This window comes from Numida meleagris, chromosome 10, assembly GCF_002078875.1.
Source record: "Numida meleagris isolate 19003 breed g44 Domestic line chromosome 10, NumMel1.0, whole genome shotgun sequence".
Lineage (NCBI taxonomy): Eukaryota > Metazoa > Chordata > Aves > Galliformes > Numididae > Numida > Numida meleagris.
The window spans coordinates 11,860,668-11,874,564 of record NC_034418.1 but is presented as its reverse complement, the minus strand read 5'-3'; the positions used below and the strand labels follow the sequence as shown (position 1 = coordinate 11,874,564).

The 13,897-nt window shown below is 37.9% G+C and overlaps 1 long non-coding RNA gene across 2 annotated transcripts in view; it reads left to right on the top strand.

Moving 5' to 3' along the window:
- The window catches only part of LOC110404361, a 143,925-nt gene that overhangs the window by 57,619 nt on the left and 72,409 nt on the right, over nucleotides 1–13,897 (top strand). For both annotated transcript variants that reach the window (XR_002442182.1, XR_002442183.1), the window contains exons 4-6: nucleotides 3,894–4,115; nucleotides 10,460–10,542; nucleotides 11,798–11,869. This is a non-coding gene — a long non-coding RNA (uncharacterized LOC110404361). The remainder of the gene's footprint in view (nucleotides 1–3,893; nucleotides 4,116–10,459; nucleotides 10,543–11,797; nucleotides 11,870–13,897) is intronic.

The following is a 13,897-nucleotide window of genomic DNA, read 5'->3' as shown; positions in this document are numbered from 1 at the left end:
TGGGGGGAAGGGTGAATAATGCACATGCGTTCTATTTTCACATCAGGTATGTCCTGCACTGTGAGTCCTTTTTTCTTTTTTTTTTTTCCCCTCAGTAAGACTGTTTTCCAATGTTGTTCAAGTAGATTCCTGTCTTTTCCCACGTATAAATTCAGTAGGGTCATAAATATAGTAAAAATTAAGGTGCTGCTACTTGTTTATCCTTTTAATGCATTTCAAGTATCCATATGTTAGGGGCAAAATTCTCATATATGTACTGACAACACATTTGGGTTAATATATTCACATCTTAACTTGTAGCCAGATCGGCTGTTTTAAATGATTAAATGTTAAATCTGATATTTACTCTTGGACTGTGCAAAAGTCAAAGGGAACAATTTGTCAGCTCATTCATATTTTGCTTCTGAAGCCAGTTAACTAATCAGTCTAACGAAAAAGAAGTAAGATAAATGGAGGCCATTCTGTTATGCAGAAAAGTGTACATGAAGATAAATTTTTCACATTTTGCTTCATTTCATCTGCAGTTATCACTGTCGTAATTGCTTCTGAACACTCAAGGTGCTCTTCATATTACTTCTATGACATGAATGGTTTAAGCTATTTTGGGTAGGCTAGTAGCTTACACCACTGAATTTTTTTTTTTCTGTTTTGTAATTTAGTAAAAAAAAAATCCTCTGCCTTTTTATAGCAAAATGAATTTCTGAACAAACAGTAGAGGGTCAAGACTTGTGCAAACTACCAGCTTCTGCTACAAACGAGCTAGTGTAACAGATCTTGGGCAAATAATGTCTTGCTAATATAGTTCCCATTAGTTTGTATTTTAAAAACTGATAATCTAGCTTGCAGAAATTATTTTCCTGCCATGGTATCTACTGATGTAATGAGTAATAGGGTCATCCCCTTTGTCTCATCTAAAACCTCTAGGAGGGGTACCATCATCATGATAGTCATCAGGTGTTTCTCATTGCAGCCAGTAGTCTAAATTGTGGTATGAAAAACCATAAAAACTATAGACTACTGTATTAATAACATGTACCATTATTTTAAAGTAGGAATAAAGACAAGTCAGTGCAAAATAGGATCTTGACTGTTGTCGTATTGCTGCATCATGGTACATTTCCTTATTGAGAATTCTTTAAAGCCTAAGGAAAATGCCAGGATTCAAGAGTTGTCTTCACTGTTAACACATAATGGTTTTCTGACTGAATTAATTATAATGGCGTAGTTTGCCACATATGTAGAATTCTCGTCAGGGTTTGTAATCCGATTCTATGGAGTGTGATTTTATGATGGATAAGCATCTGAACAAATAAGGAGACCCAAGGTAGCTGTATTAAAATTGCTGTAAAAGGTGTATTCATTATCTCAGCTAGATTTCTGCAGAGGCAGACAGAGATTCTTAAATATACTCATTCATTTGAGCACCCTGTGCACTTTAAGAAGAATCTGATTATAAAAAACAACTTCAGCTTTACACCAAAGAAGTACAGGAGTGGGACTGGATTTCTTTCTTTTACGATTTGTCAGAAATTTGGTGTAGTTTTACTGCATTAAATTTTCAACTATTCCAGCTGCTGTAGGAAATATATGTATCCAAACAATAAGCTCAGAAAGGTAAATGCATGTATGATGTTCTTACAATACTGCTGCAAACTGGGTTTAGTTCAGAATTTCCAAGCCCACATCATTGTAGGTTTTTAAGCCCCTGCAGGCCTTTTTAAAAATCCCTAAGAGTTTAAAAGAGTATATTCTGCTGGCAGTAGAGTTCATGCTATTAGCCAAAAATGTGTCGGTCATCAAATACTTTTATAGCCACATAATGAATTTCATTAATCATTTATTTTAAACATAAGATTTTTTCTTAAATAGAAAATTAAATTCAATTACCAGGAGTTTCATTCCTTCTTTCTTACAGTGACTTTCAGCTTTCCCTCAAGTGTTATCTTGCTCCAAGAAGTCAAACTTGAATTCTTTCATATTTTCTACTCATATAGATGCAGTATTTGTTCAAGTTATAAAAGCATTCTTCTGGAAAAATCACCATTGTAGGGAAAATAGTTCTCATGGAAAATATATGTTGTGGTTTATCGTTGTTGCTTCTGAACATTCACATTCTCTGCTACTTTATCTCCGTTTAAGTCTGATGCAAGATCGTAACTTGAAGTACTTGTGGATTCTTCCAGCTTTTGCCAGTATTTTTGGTGCAACATTTTTTTACTTTTTAATAAGTTTTCCTGCCTAGAGATATAAGGTCAGTTTTGTAGAATTGACCGCATCCTGCCAGAGTGTTGCTACTTTTACTTGCTTTGATGGCAAGCAAGAAATAAATGCTTTTCTAATATTAATTCTGAAATGGATGCCCACTTCTGCTGAACGCTTCCGGAAGGCCAGAAAATAATGCATGAACAGTGGCCATCAGAAGAATACTTGTAACTGATTTGACTGAATGAATTATATTAACCCAATCTTCTGTCTTTTACATAGTAAATATAGAGAACGCATCGTATACTTTCAAAAGTAATTTGCTTTCTGGACTGACCTCAGTCTTGTGAAAAACCATCCCAATATTCCGGATGCACTCAAACTCATTTTCCCTCTGGGATATAGCTGGACCTCAAATTTCAGCAACTGGTCTGGAGAATTGTCATTTATTGCCCAAGTTTGAAAAACACGGTAATGTGTGTGCGTGCACTGAAACCGAGCTGATTTTTCAACATCACACTGCTTTGTTCATGCAAAGAACTGTTACATTAATTACAGTATATAAATATGTAATACTTCTAGGAAAATTATTATTTTTTTAAATAATGGAATTTGCTTTCTTTTAAAGTAGTGAGATGTGGGCAAATATGGCCTGCTTTTCATTTCCCAGGAAATATGTTCCTTTTCAAATAAGTTACATTTTTCTTTTGTGTCCTTTAGCCTACCCCAAGTGGCTTGCAGTATTTATCAACTTTAATCAACATGACTGACAGGAAACCTGATAATAGAGAATAGCTGTCTCCACTGGTGGGGCAAAATCTTTTGAAATGTCAGTAGTGAATACACTGTATTTACATTTCTTTGGGACTCTCGCTCTTAAAAGATTTTCATCTTTTACACTGGAGGGATGAAAGTAAAGGTTATTTAACTATACATCAGAAATTTTATCTGATGACAGTGTGACAAAATATTCCTGCTTTCAGAAGTGCAGAATGCTTGTCTCTCATCTCTGGTGCTGTTTCTTTGGTGTAGCAAGTTCATATCTACTATTTGTCCTCTAATATTGCAAGCTGTTCATCATTCAATTACTGCCAGTCCTGGATCTTTCTTTTGAAATCTATTTGGTTTTGGCCAGCGTATTAGTTCCTTCACAGTGATCTGTTAGTTTATTAAAATATATAATGGAAATGAACCAAGTGGAATAGCTGGTTTCTCAGCGAGAAGTATCCTAATCTCTGTAGTTTCTTTTGATGACTCCGTTACCTTATAGGGCTACCGACTTCCTTTGTTTTCATTTTCAAATACAAAATATAGCTGTTGTTCCTTTTGGCTACATTTTTTCTTTAAGGATTATTGGTAAATGACATTAATATGAGAAAAAAAATCCGTAAAAAGGTTTCAAAAACCTTCATGCAAATTTGCATGTTAATATTGAAAATGCCATTTAAGAAATAAAAAAGACATTTACACAATATTTCTCAAGCAGAAAGTTCATTTCTCTGGCTTGCTTTGAGTTTCGAACTTTTTAACTCATTTTTTAATCAAGAGAAATCTCATTTAGCAGAAGAATTAAGCTGCATAAAGGCAAACCTGTTTCTGTGAACATGGTACAGCTAGAAATATCAGAGTGTACTTACAGCTCACCAGTAATGTATTTATTTTTTCCCTTTTTTCTCTATCTAATCTGTTAGTTTCAGATGGATTTCCTATGCCCAGAAGTGAGGTTTCCAAGGCTGACACATTTGTCTGCTCCCATTCTGCTCAGTACCTCAGAAGGCAGGCACAGGAGGCATGTAGCATCCTTTGGGCACTGCTGGGAATGTCCCATGGGATGTGGGGTCTGCATGGATGGACCCACGCTTATCTGGTGAAAGATGACTGCTGTGAGAGCTCAGGCTGCAGGGGAGACCAAGGTAAGGAATCATAGAATCAACAAGGTTGGAAAAGACCACTTAATTTAGTCCAACCATCAACCCATCACCACCATGACCACTCAGCCATGTCCCTCAGTGCCTCATCTACCTATTCCTTGAACATCTCCGGGTACAGTGACTCTACCACCTCCCTGGGCAGCTTGTACCAATACCTCAACACTCTTTAAGAGAAGAAATTTCTCCTAATATGCAACCTGAACCTCCCCGGGTGCAACTTAAGGCCATTACCTGTTGTCCTATCACCAGTTACCTAGGAATTTATTTTCACCAAAAGCGTTTCTCCAGTTTTGTTGTGACAACTGCTTCTTTAGTATCACAAGTCCACGTTTTACTTTATATACCATAATACCGTCTCTTTCTCTAAGATAAACTCTGTCCCACCTCCCCCCCAGCTGTTGTGTGAGAAGCCCCCCCCACCTCTGGGTTTCACTTAAAATTGATGGAGCTGCTTATGGAGAGAAACCAGGCCCTTGAATGTGAGGTAATGAGAGATGATTCATTAAGGAAGGGAGAGGAATGTGGATTTTAAGTGTGGCAAGAAAAGTCTGCGAACCCCTGACACTCTGCGCAAAGCAATCTGGAGCCTTGTAGTGGAGGGTTCACCACTCACTTACTGAATGTTTAGGGAAACCAAGCAGTGGATGTGAGGATAATGAGGCAGTGAATGATGAGCTTCAGCAGGGGTGGCAGCAACAGTGGGTCATCTCTACTGATGCAGCATGCAGGCTCATGTTCATCACTGGAGAAAATATAGAGCTAATGGTTGCGGCCATGTTGAAAAAGAGTTTTGTAGCTGAAAATTTGCTCTGTCAAACAGTATTATTGTGCTCTTTGTCTCTGCTGTGGTTTCCATGGATGTAAATAGGAGGCTTTACTTTTGGAGAGATCTACACATTATTATTAAGCAGGCTCTGTACTGGCAGCATTTTAAAATGGAACATTCAGGTATGCTGGGATCATTGCATTTTCACCTCTGACAGCTGCCACCACCTGGAAGTAACAGCACTCCAGAATAAATCCCCAGATGACCTCCACACAACAAAAGGCAGAAGTGGGGTGTTACTATAATAGAGAAAATTGGAAGCAAGGAGGCAGGCTCCTGCTAATACCGCCAATAATGTGTAACCTGTGCTGCTGCTGGATCGTGTTTTACTGATAACCCAGGGATTAAACACGTGAAAATGCAATAAATAGGGAACTCTGCCAAGTTGCTGCAGTTAATTATCTTTCTCACTGGACAGTCAGACTGCTCCTGTTTGCAGCCCTGATAACTTATTTTAGTCCTGCACTCTGTGTAAGTGCATGCAACATGGGTTTATATGTAATAGCTTTTAAGATGTCCATTATCAATTGTACAGAAAATGGGATATCTGGAGTTATTTGAACAGTGAAAGGAGTGGACCTATTGAGGATCCAGGGAGCAGGATGCCTGCCATGCACCCAACTGGGCAGCAGCCATCTGGGCTTCCCTGCTGGGCTAGAAAGAAAGAAAGAAAGAGAGAGAAGTGCTGGCTGCACTTTCTGGTGCAGGCAGCGTCCTCCTGCAGCACTGCAAGAACATGGTGGGAATGCAGCTGGGTGTGCATCACCCACGCGTCACACCACTCCTCACTAGAAATAACAAATGAAGGTTAAGCAGACTACTCCCTTAAGATCAATCTTTGGTGGCAAGGATAATCCTCATTAGAGCACTCCTTCCATCTTGCTTGTCTGGCATGCAGGTGCACAGGGAAGCTCATAAATAAGCCAGTATGTGTTGGCTGATTGGAAGGTTCTGTGCTGAAAAAGCTGTGTGGCCCGGTGCATGGTTTGTTCTTAAAAACAGACTGCACAAATTACAGGGAATCACTGAGGCTGGGATGATTCAGGTTATGTGTAGTACAGGGATCTCTTGCAAGGAGTCTGACCTAAAAAAAAAATAAAAGAAGGAAGAAAATCTGCTGGTGAGGTAATTGAGCATTTGGGAAGACATCACATGGCAGCAGAGTGCTCCTAATTGGTGATTGTGACTCAGGTGTTCAGCAGAGTACACCAAATGGAGGAGGAAGGCTTAAAAATTCTTTGTGGAAAGTGCGAGTCTGATCCTTTACAGGTATCAGCTCATGGAAGGAGGCATATTATTGCATTCAGTGCTAACTCCCACGTTAGAAGGCAGAATTAAGAACATTGGTATAGAGAAGAGACCATTCTGAGGTGTAAAACAAAAACTGGTGTTTTGATGTCTTTTGAGAGGTACACTGGAAGTGTATTTATATGACATAGTTTGCATTTTTGGAAGTACCAGAGTAAAATCACAGAGATGGAACTGAAACGTGTTGCAGTGAGTCAAGTGAGAGCATCCTTTCCCTGACTCACTACGCATCACCTAGGGGAGAATGTTTTATTTAAGCAGCAGCAAGCCAGGAGATGTTGATGACCAAAAACTGAAAAAGAATTGAGGAAGTGGGAGACAAAAAAAAAAAACAAAAAAAAGCTAATGAATGTATTTGAAGGATGCAGACAGCAGAGACTGCGCTTCTGCGTGACGCGAGAACCATGTCTGCTTAGCAGAAATAATCCTCAAAGTGCTGAACTCCTCCCTCAGGAGGTCAAGTGATTTGTCCAGGGCGAAAAGAGACCCATGTCATAGCCTGGTGTAGGGTGCATAGTCAGGTGGTGAAAGGGAGAGCAACCTGGTGCTTCTTTTATTGGATATTTTGGAAGTGTTTGGTGTGCAAATACATCAAACGTTCCCTTACAGGAAGGCATATAAAATCCCTAAGAAGTACTTTTCTTGAAGAAGCCAATCCTATAAATACAAAAACAGTTCAGGAAGGAGTTAAAAGGAATACCAGAAAGCAAAGCATTAGGGCCATTTTTGTTTACTTTATAATTTACTGACCTAAATTTGCAGATGACATAGAATTGGTAAAGGAGGATAAAGTAAATACAGAGGAACAGAGCAAATAAATTCAAAATGATCTGGATAGATTCAGCTTAGAGGCTGGATAAGTAGCTTATTCAGCTCAGTTGTACAGAAGTGTGAAGTAATAAGATTAAGAACTAAAAATAATCAAAGGGGATAGAGCCAAAGAGAATTTACAACAAACAGTGCAATCTCAGAAGCAGGACAGAAGTCCTTTTCCCTGTTTCTGGGGAAGGAGACACACGTGGGCTGTGTAGCCCACTCCTTATTTTGGTGCCTGGAGCACTGCAGTCAGTGTAGCCCCAACCAAAATCTCATGAGTTTGCTGTTAAGCGGATTTGTGCTAGTTGTCCTTGTTACGGGGAAAAAAGGGAAGTTATTATTAAAACTAAAACTTGTGGAGAACAACACTGAACAAATTTATTTTTTAATTCACACAATTTGATGTTTTCCTCATAGAGTTAGAAACGGAAACAATAAAGCTATACATAGCTTCTATTCAAGGATAACGCAGCCTTAGACACCATTTCTTTAAATCACAAATAATCCTCAACCAAATAATTAAGGACACCATTAGCAACCCTCTTCTATTCAAAATCACTACTTTTTCTTTAAGAGGTACTTTTACTATGTTGGAGATATTATACTGAGTATTCTCTGTCTAAAGTAGCTAAGCAACTCCGTAATTGGATTTGTTCTGAGTAATGATAACAAGATTTAAAACACAGTTTCAACACAGGAAAACTTGGTATAAAAAGACTATTCTGTGTCTTCAGCTGTCAACTAAATGTATATTGAATTTTGCAGAGCAAATTCAAATAAAAGTGTGGAGATTAAAAGTGATAAAGCAGCAACAGTGAGATCAGAATCCCTCCAAAAATTAGATTAAATCCTCCTCAGGACCGTAAAAACCTTATTATCTTGACACGACTAGATCAATCATTGCAAGACAATTATCTTAACAAGTTGCTCTGATACAGGAATTTCAGATTAAATTTTTATTCTGCTTGGCTTGAAAATAGACTGAGTATGGTGCAGGCATTCCAGAGCAGAAGCTGAGACAGACATATCCCAGCTCTCCTGGTGACAAGTAAGCCATAAAGTCTATCTGTAAACATCAATAAAGTCCTTCTTTAAGCAACAAAAGCTTACATTATATTGAACTGTGAAACAGAACAACGCTAACTCTTGTCATTATGTAGTTTATTGACTTTAGTATCAGCTTAACACTGTTTTTATCTCCTCAGTTCTCTAACTCCAAAGTTGTTCTTGTGGCAAAAGTGCTGTGTTGCAGTTATCTTGTGCCTGTTATCAGAAAGCTCCCATGCCTTAGCCTGGAAACTCGTGCCCATACCTTTAACAATGACCATACCTTTAACAAGGACTGGACACATGGAACTGAAGAATGATGTGAGAATGATCACAAAACAAATCACAGCCATAGTTATAAGGGCTTCCAAAGCTTCTGAGCCTCACTAATGATAGAAGCAGAGCATCAACCAGGTCAGGAAGAATATTGTGTTCAAAGAGAACTGCTGATTGAACAGTGTTCTTAACCTTCTATGAGCCAATTTGGTCCAGTTTTTATTTTGCAAATTCATTTGCTTTACACAGTTTCATTGTTTCTGCTGGAATGTGAGGTACAATTTCTCTCCACTTCATTACTGAGCAATACTTTTTTGAGGATCTGTTGCTCCTTTGGAGGAGCACTGATGTGACTGGATTGAAACCTGGCTTGCTGCCTCATTTTTACTTCTAAGGCAAATGAATAAAGTTCTGTGTCAAAGAGAGGCACAAATTTGGGCTTTTGTTTTGGTTCTCAAAAGACCCTTGGTGTAATCTTAAAAGGTGAGTGCTTAAATTCCTTTTTTTTTTTCTTTTTTTTGTTTGTTTTGAAAATTTCCTACTGAATGCAATTTCAGTGGCAAGAGCCTCTTAAAAATGATGGTATAGTTTGGAAACAGTACAGAAAATAGTTGTAAATACATCTTATAATACAGAAGCTAATTAGGACTCTGTGAACAAAACTATTCCTTTATGCAGTAAATCAGTTATCTGCAGGTGAGCACTAAGGTAAAGAGGCTGTTTCATTGAAAGTACAGCGTAAGTCCATAGTTGGACTAGGTGATCTTGTAGGTCTTTTCCAACCTAGCTAATTCTATGATTCTATGATTCTATAATGTGAATGAAGACCAGGTAATTTTAAATGAAAATAATTTTTTCTGTCAAATACAATGTGGGATATTATAATGTATTTTAGGATATTTTCATCTGAGAGAGTTCATAATATGAAGTTATACATTCCTAAAAATTGGATTTTTGTACATTTGAACTACTTAACGGTGGTACAAGAAGCAGTTCTGAAATGAATGGCTTCACGGACCCATGAAGGACAGCTGGTTATCAGATAGCCTTACGTAAATAAAAAGTTTAACATTCCATTCTGACTTAATTCACATATAGTTTTTCAAGTTTTATTAACCCAGACAACTCATAATAATTATGATAAACAGATATTGTCATAAAAAATCAGCAGAAATTTGATCAGATTAAGAACAATGCAATACATCTTCCTTGCTCACAGTCTGCATTATAAATTACTCCTCGTCTTCCGAGTAAGGCGCTGTATAATTGAGCAAAACAGATCAATTTTTAAGGATGCTTATTTAAATGCAAAACAGACTTTTTGAGAATGGTAAACTTGATTAAAATCCCTCTTTAAGTGTAAATCACAAACAACAATATCTAATGCTCAGAGGCCATAAGCATCCTATTAATAATACAGTTTATTTTTCAGATATAATTGTAAGGTCTTAGCAATGTAGCAGCTGTAATCTACTTTAAAAATTAGAAATGATGAACTTCAGTATTCTAATGTGTCTGAAATACAACAACTGAGCAGTTTGCTGTTCCTGATATCATAGAATTATTTGAGTTGGAAGGGATCATTGAAGGTCATCTGGTCCAACTCCCCTGAAATGAACAGTGGCACCTTCAGCTCCGTCAGGTGCTCATCAAGAGCATTACAGACTGGAGAAGTGTGAATACATAAAATTGGATATACATCAGACTGTCTTATACTGTAACCAAAACTGTATTAAAAAATAAAAATCATCCACAGTCTGTTTTCCTTCATCTCTGTATGAAGCCCCATCAGACAAGTTTCTGCCCAGAGGACTTTCCAACAGAATTCTTTGCGCTTTAACAACAGGCTGAAGGAATCATAGAATCACCACGGTTGGAAAAGACCTCTTTGAGCAACCTGGTCTAGCAGGATGTGTCCTTGCCTATAGCAGGGAGGTTGGAACTAGATGATCTTAAAGATCCCTTCCACCCCAAACCATTCTATGATCATCTAGTCCAAGCAGCGACCTACTACCAATATTACAACATCTCCATGGTTCTTGTTCACCTCCAGAGACAATGACTCCACCACTTCTCTGTGCAGCCTGTTCCGGTGCCTGAAGAGACACCTAAACTTTGAATCAAACATAACCTATGGTAAGAAATAAGCATTGTTAAGTGGAATATTTATTACTTGAATAACATCTGTTACTTCAATACTAATAACTCTTTTTGTGTTTTTTATTAGCAGTTCTAAGGTTATGTAGCTGAATTACGAAAGAATAAGCTTTGAGTTAAACATCTTGATGTAGCTTGCGTTCCTGCACATGCAAAATCCCATTCGACAGTTGAGGTGTTCTCACTCTGAGTTCTGTTGGTCTTTTCTGAAAGTCATGAAAACAGCCATTCTCATTTATTTTGCTCTTTGCAGCACAAAATTGGCCTCTGTGTCTTAAATGTTTCCATGGTGCTGGAGTCTCATTCACTGAAAGGGAATGAATTTCAGGAAATAGGACCCAAACTCTGGCAGTTTCCAGTCCGACCAGGCTGCTTGGTTTTTGCCTTGTGCTGCCGCAGGCTGGCTTCAGGCTGGAACATGGCTCCGCTCCTCTGCTGTGAAGGAGGCTGAGTCCAGCTCCAGCAGAAATAGAAATTCAGCTGCTGGCTGTTGGAGAGAGTGTGGACTGAGAAATTTAGCAAGCTAAGTGGACTGACAAATTCTGTTTTGCAGCTCTATTATGGAATTGCCTAGAGGATGGGATGCTGTGAGGAAAGGGTAATAATTTAGCAAATATTAGTGACTACCTTGTGGTTAAATAATTGTACGTCACTTTACTTTCCTTGTGTTCTGGATGTACAGCCTTCAGTTTACATCTCCCTCGTTCCTCACTGCCTTTGACATCTCTCCTTGCAATGTGTTCTGCTTTACTCCGTGTAGAAATGGTTAGTAACAGTGACAGGAAGTCCTATTGCTAACCTAAGGTAACAAAAACACAAATTGTGGGTCAAACCTTGCTGAAGAAACAAGAGTCTAGATTTTAAAGCACAAGTCATTAATCACTGCTTCATATTTTGCTTCTGTAGTCCACGTATTTTCATATAAGAAAGGTGATCACTGCAAAGAAACGTTGGATCGCTTGGTTAATCAGTTCTACCCACATTGAGAAGGTCCTGCAGCACCAGGAATCCTGTTGAACGTCTCCCTGAAAATGCATCTTACTGAAAATGCTCTAAATAGCATGCTGATTCTTATCTTAGAGAAATGGGAATCAGAGGCTGTTAGCATGCAGCAGCATTGCTCAGTAGCCTGTCATCTGAGGATGTCTCATTGTCTGTGCTGTTCTAAGTGTGAAGTGTCTGAGTATGTGTGTGCACATACAATACACGCTATTTTCTGTGTTGTTTTTTTCAGTGCTCTTCCTGGTGTGTGTTTACCCTGAAGGAAAGACCACCATTTGAAAATGCTCTGAAGAATCATTTTGCTGTAAGTGCTTGCTGAATCAATGAATCATTTTGTTTTACAGTAGCACCTAAAACGTGTTTGGCAAGTTGCAATAAATCCTAATGTTTACAGTCGAGAAATAAAAGGAAGAAGAATAATAAAATGTCACCTATATTTCAGTGTTCTTACGTTAGCTATACTGGAGAGGAACTCAGAGGAACAGAAAGTAACCAATTGCCTGCTGCTGACTCGGGGTACCAAGAAGTTACACAAAGCTGAAAAATAAAGAGGGGAGCAGATGCTCATAGCAGATCTGATTTGGGAGTTAGAAGAGGCAGGTAGCAAAAGTAGCGAGGTGCAGAATTATGAAGAGAACTGAGAAAAGAACTCTTAATTTTTGCTTGAATAATGTAGGAAGGAGATAGCCAGCATTTGGGGTGACACAGATAATGGCAATTTAGCAATCATGTTTCTTCTGTAAGACGAAGATAAATGCAAGCATAGTGGAAATGCTAGGGAAAATGGCGTATTCAATATATGAGATCCCTAGTGAAAGATTTTGGTTAATATTTCATTAAAAGTGAATTTAATTTCATGCAGATCATAGGATTGCTTTCTAATTTAGAAAGTAACACCATTGCATACTGGAGTGTATAGTCCAGTGCTCTGAGCCTGTAAGCTGTTATTAACGGAACGAGTAATTATAATATTTAGATTAGTGCCAGACAGGGTTGGCGATAGGAAACTGAACTTTGACAGCTAAGTGAAAGTTTATTAATCTTTTAGCAAACTTGAGGCTGACTTCAGTTTCCAATACGATTGATCTCATGTAAGGTTCAAGGTGTGAAGCAAAGTAAGTAATGTCATCAGTCAATATACTGATAAACTGTGAGAGTTTGCAACACGCCATGGAAATTCAGAGAAAAGCAAAATGAGAAAAATCTTCATTATACATTGGTTCCAAAAGTAATGCCTCCTATTTATTCTTAAAATACCAAAGGAAAAATTAATATATTTGGACATACTTTGCTGAAACATATTTTGAAGGAAATGCAATGTCAGCAGCTGCTTGTAGGTAATATTCCTCATTAAACTCCTTAAAACAGAGACATGAAAATTGAAAATTAATGTTGGAAATCCATATAAAGGAAGAACGGGATGTAAGATTTAATTGAGTTTTTTTTAGACTGTTCTTTGATTTACAGTGCCAATATAATTGCTTGCATCTGAGTATATGAACTGTATATCATTTCTTTTGTAATCTTCCATTACAGTATGTAATTAATTCAGTTACAAAATTTACTAAGGATAATGTATGTATGTATTTAGGATTGGTTAATTGTTTACCAAGTTTTCATAGGTTTGAAAGTTACAGGTTTAAATACATTTTCAGTTTATGAATGATACACATTAGCTATTCCTTCCAGTGCACGTAAGTGCAACTCTAAACAGTATTGGCCTAGTGCACAGTATGTTAAATAACAGGTTCTGTAAAGTAAATATGTAAGTTTACTAATTTGAAGCAGTGTGGATGTGCTCCATATATTTTTCTTCTGAAAGTACAGTTAGGATTTGAAGGATTATGTACTCCATTCTCACTGTTTAATCGTTCATGAGTAGTAGATAGCTATTTAGGAGAAGAGCATTCTTGCTGGATGTCACATCACCCCTTAAAAGAGCTGAGGGTTTCTTGCCATAATATTGACAACAGTGAGGCCTGCCATGGCTTATTATTTTTGTGAAGGAAAAAGTGCAGCCTCATTAAATTATATGGAACATATTAAAAAAAAAAAAAGTGACGTGGAAATGTGATATCCACAAAAAATGCCTAATTACAAGCAGGTTAGCCAGAGAAATGGCCAAGCTAAAAAACTGCATAGATTGAAGGGGTTGCCTGGGAGCTATGCTGGCAACAGCTGTGTTTGAAGGAGTGCTGCAGCAGGTCTCCGTTAGCATCCCCCTGATTTTGTCCACACTTTACCATTTTTTTTCTGGACAGAACATAGTCTATACACTTCTCTCTCCATTTTATGTAGCAAGTTAGTTGGGAGAGCATTTTCAGGCTCCTGA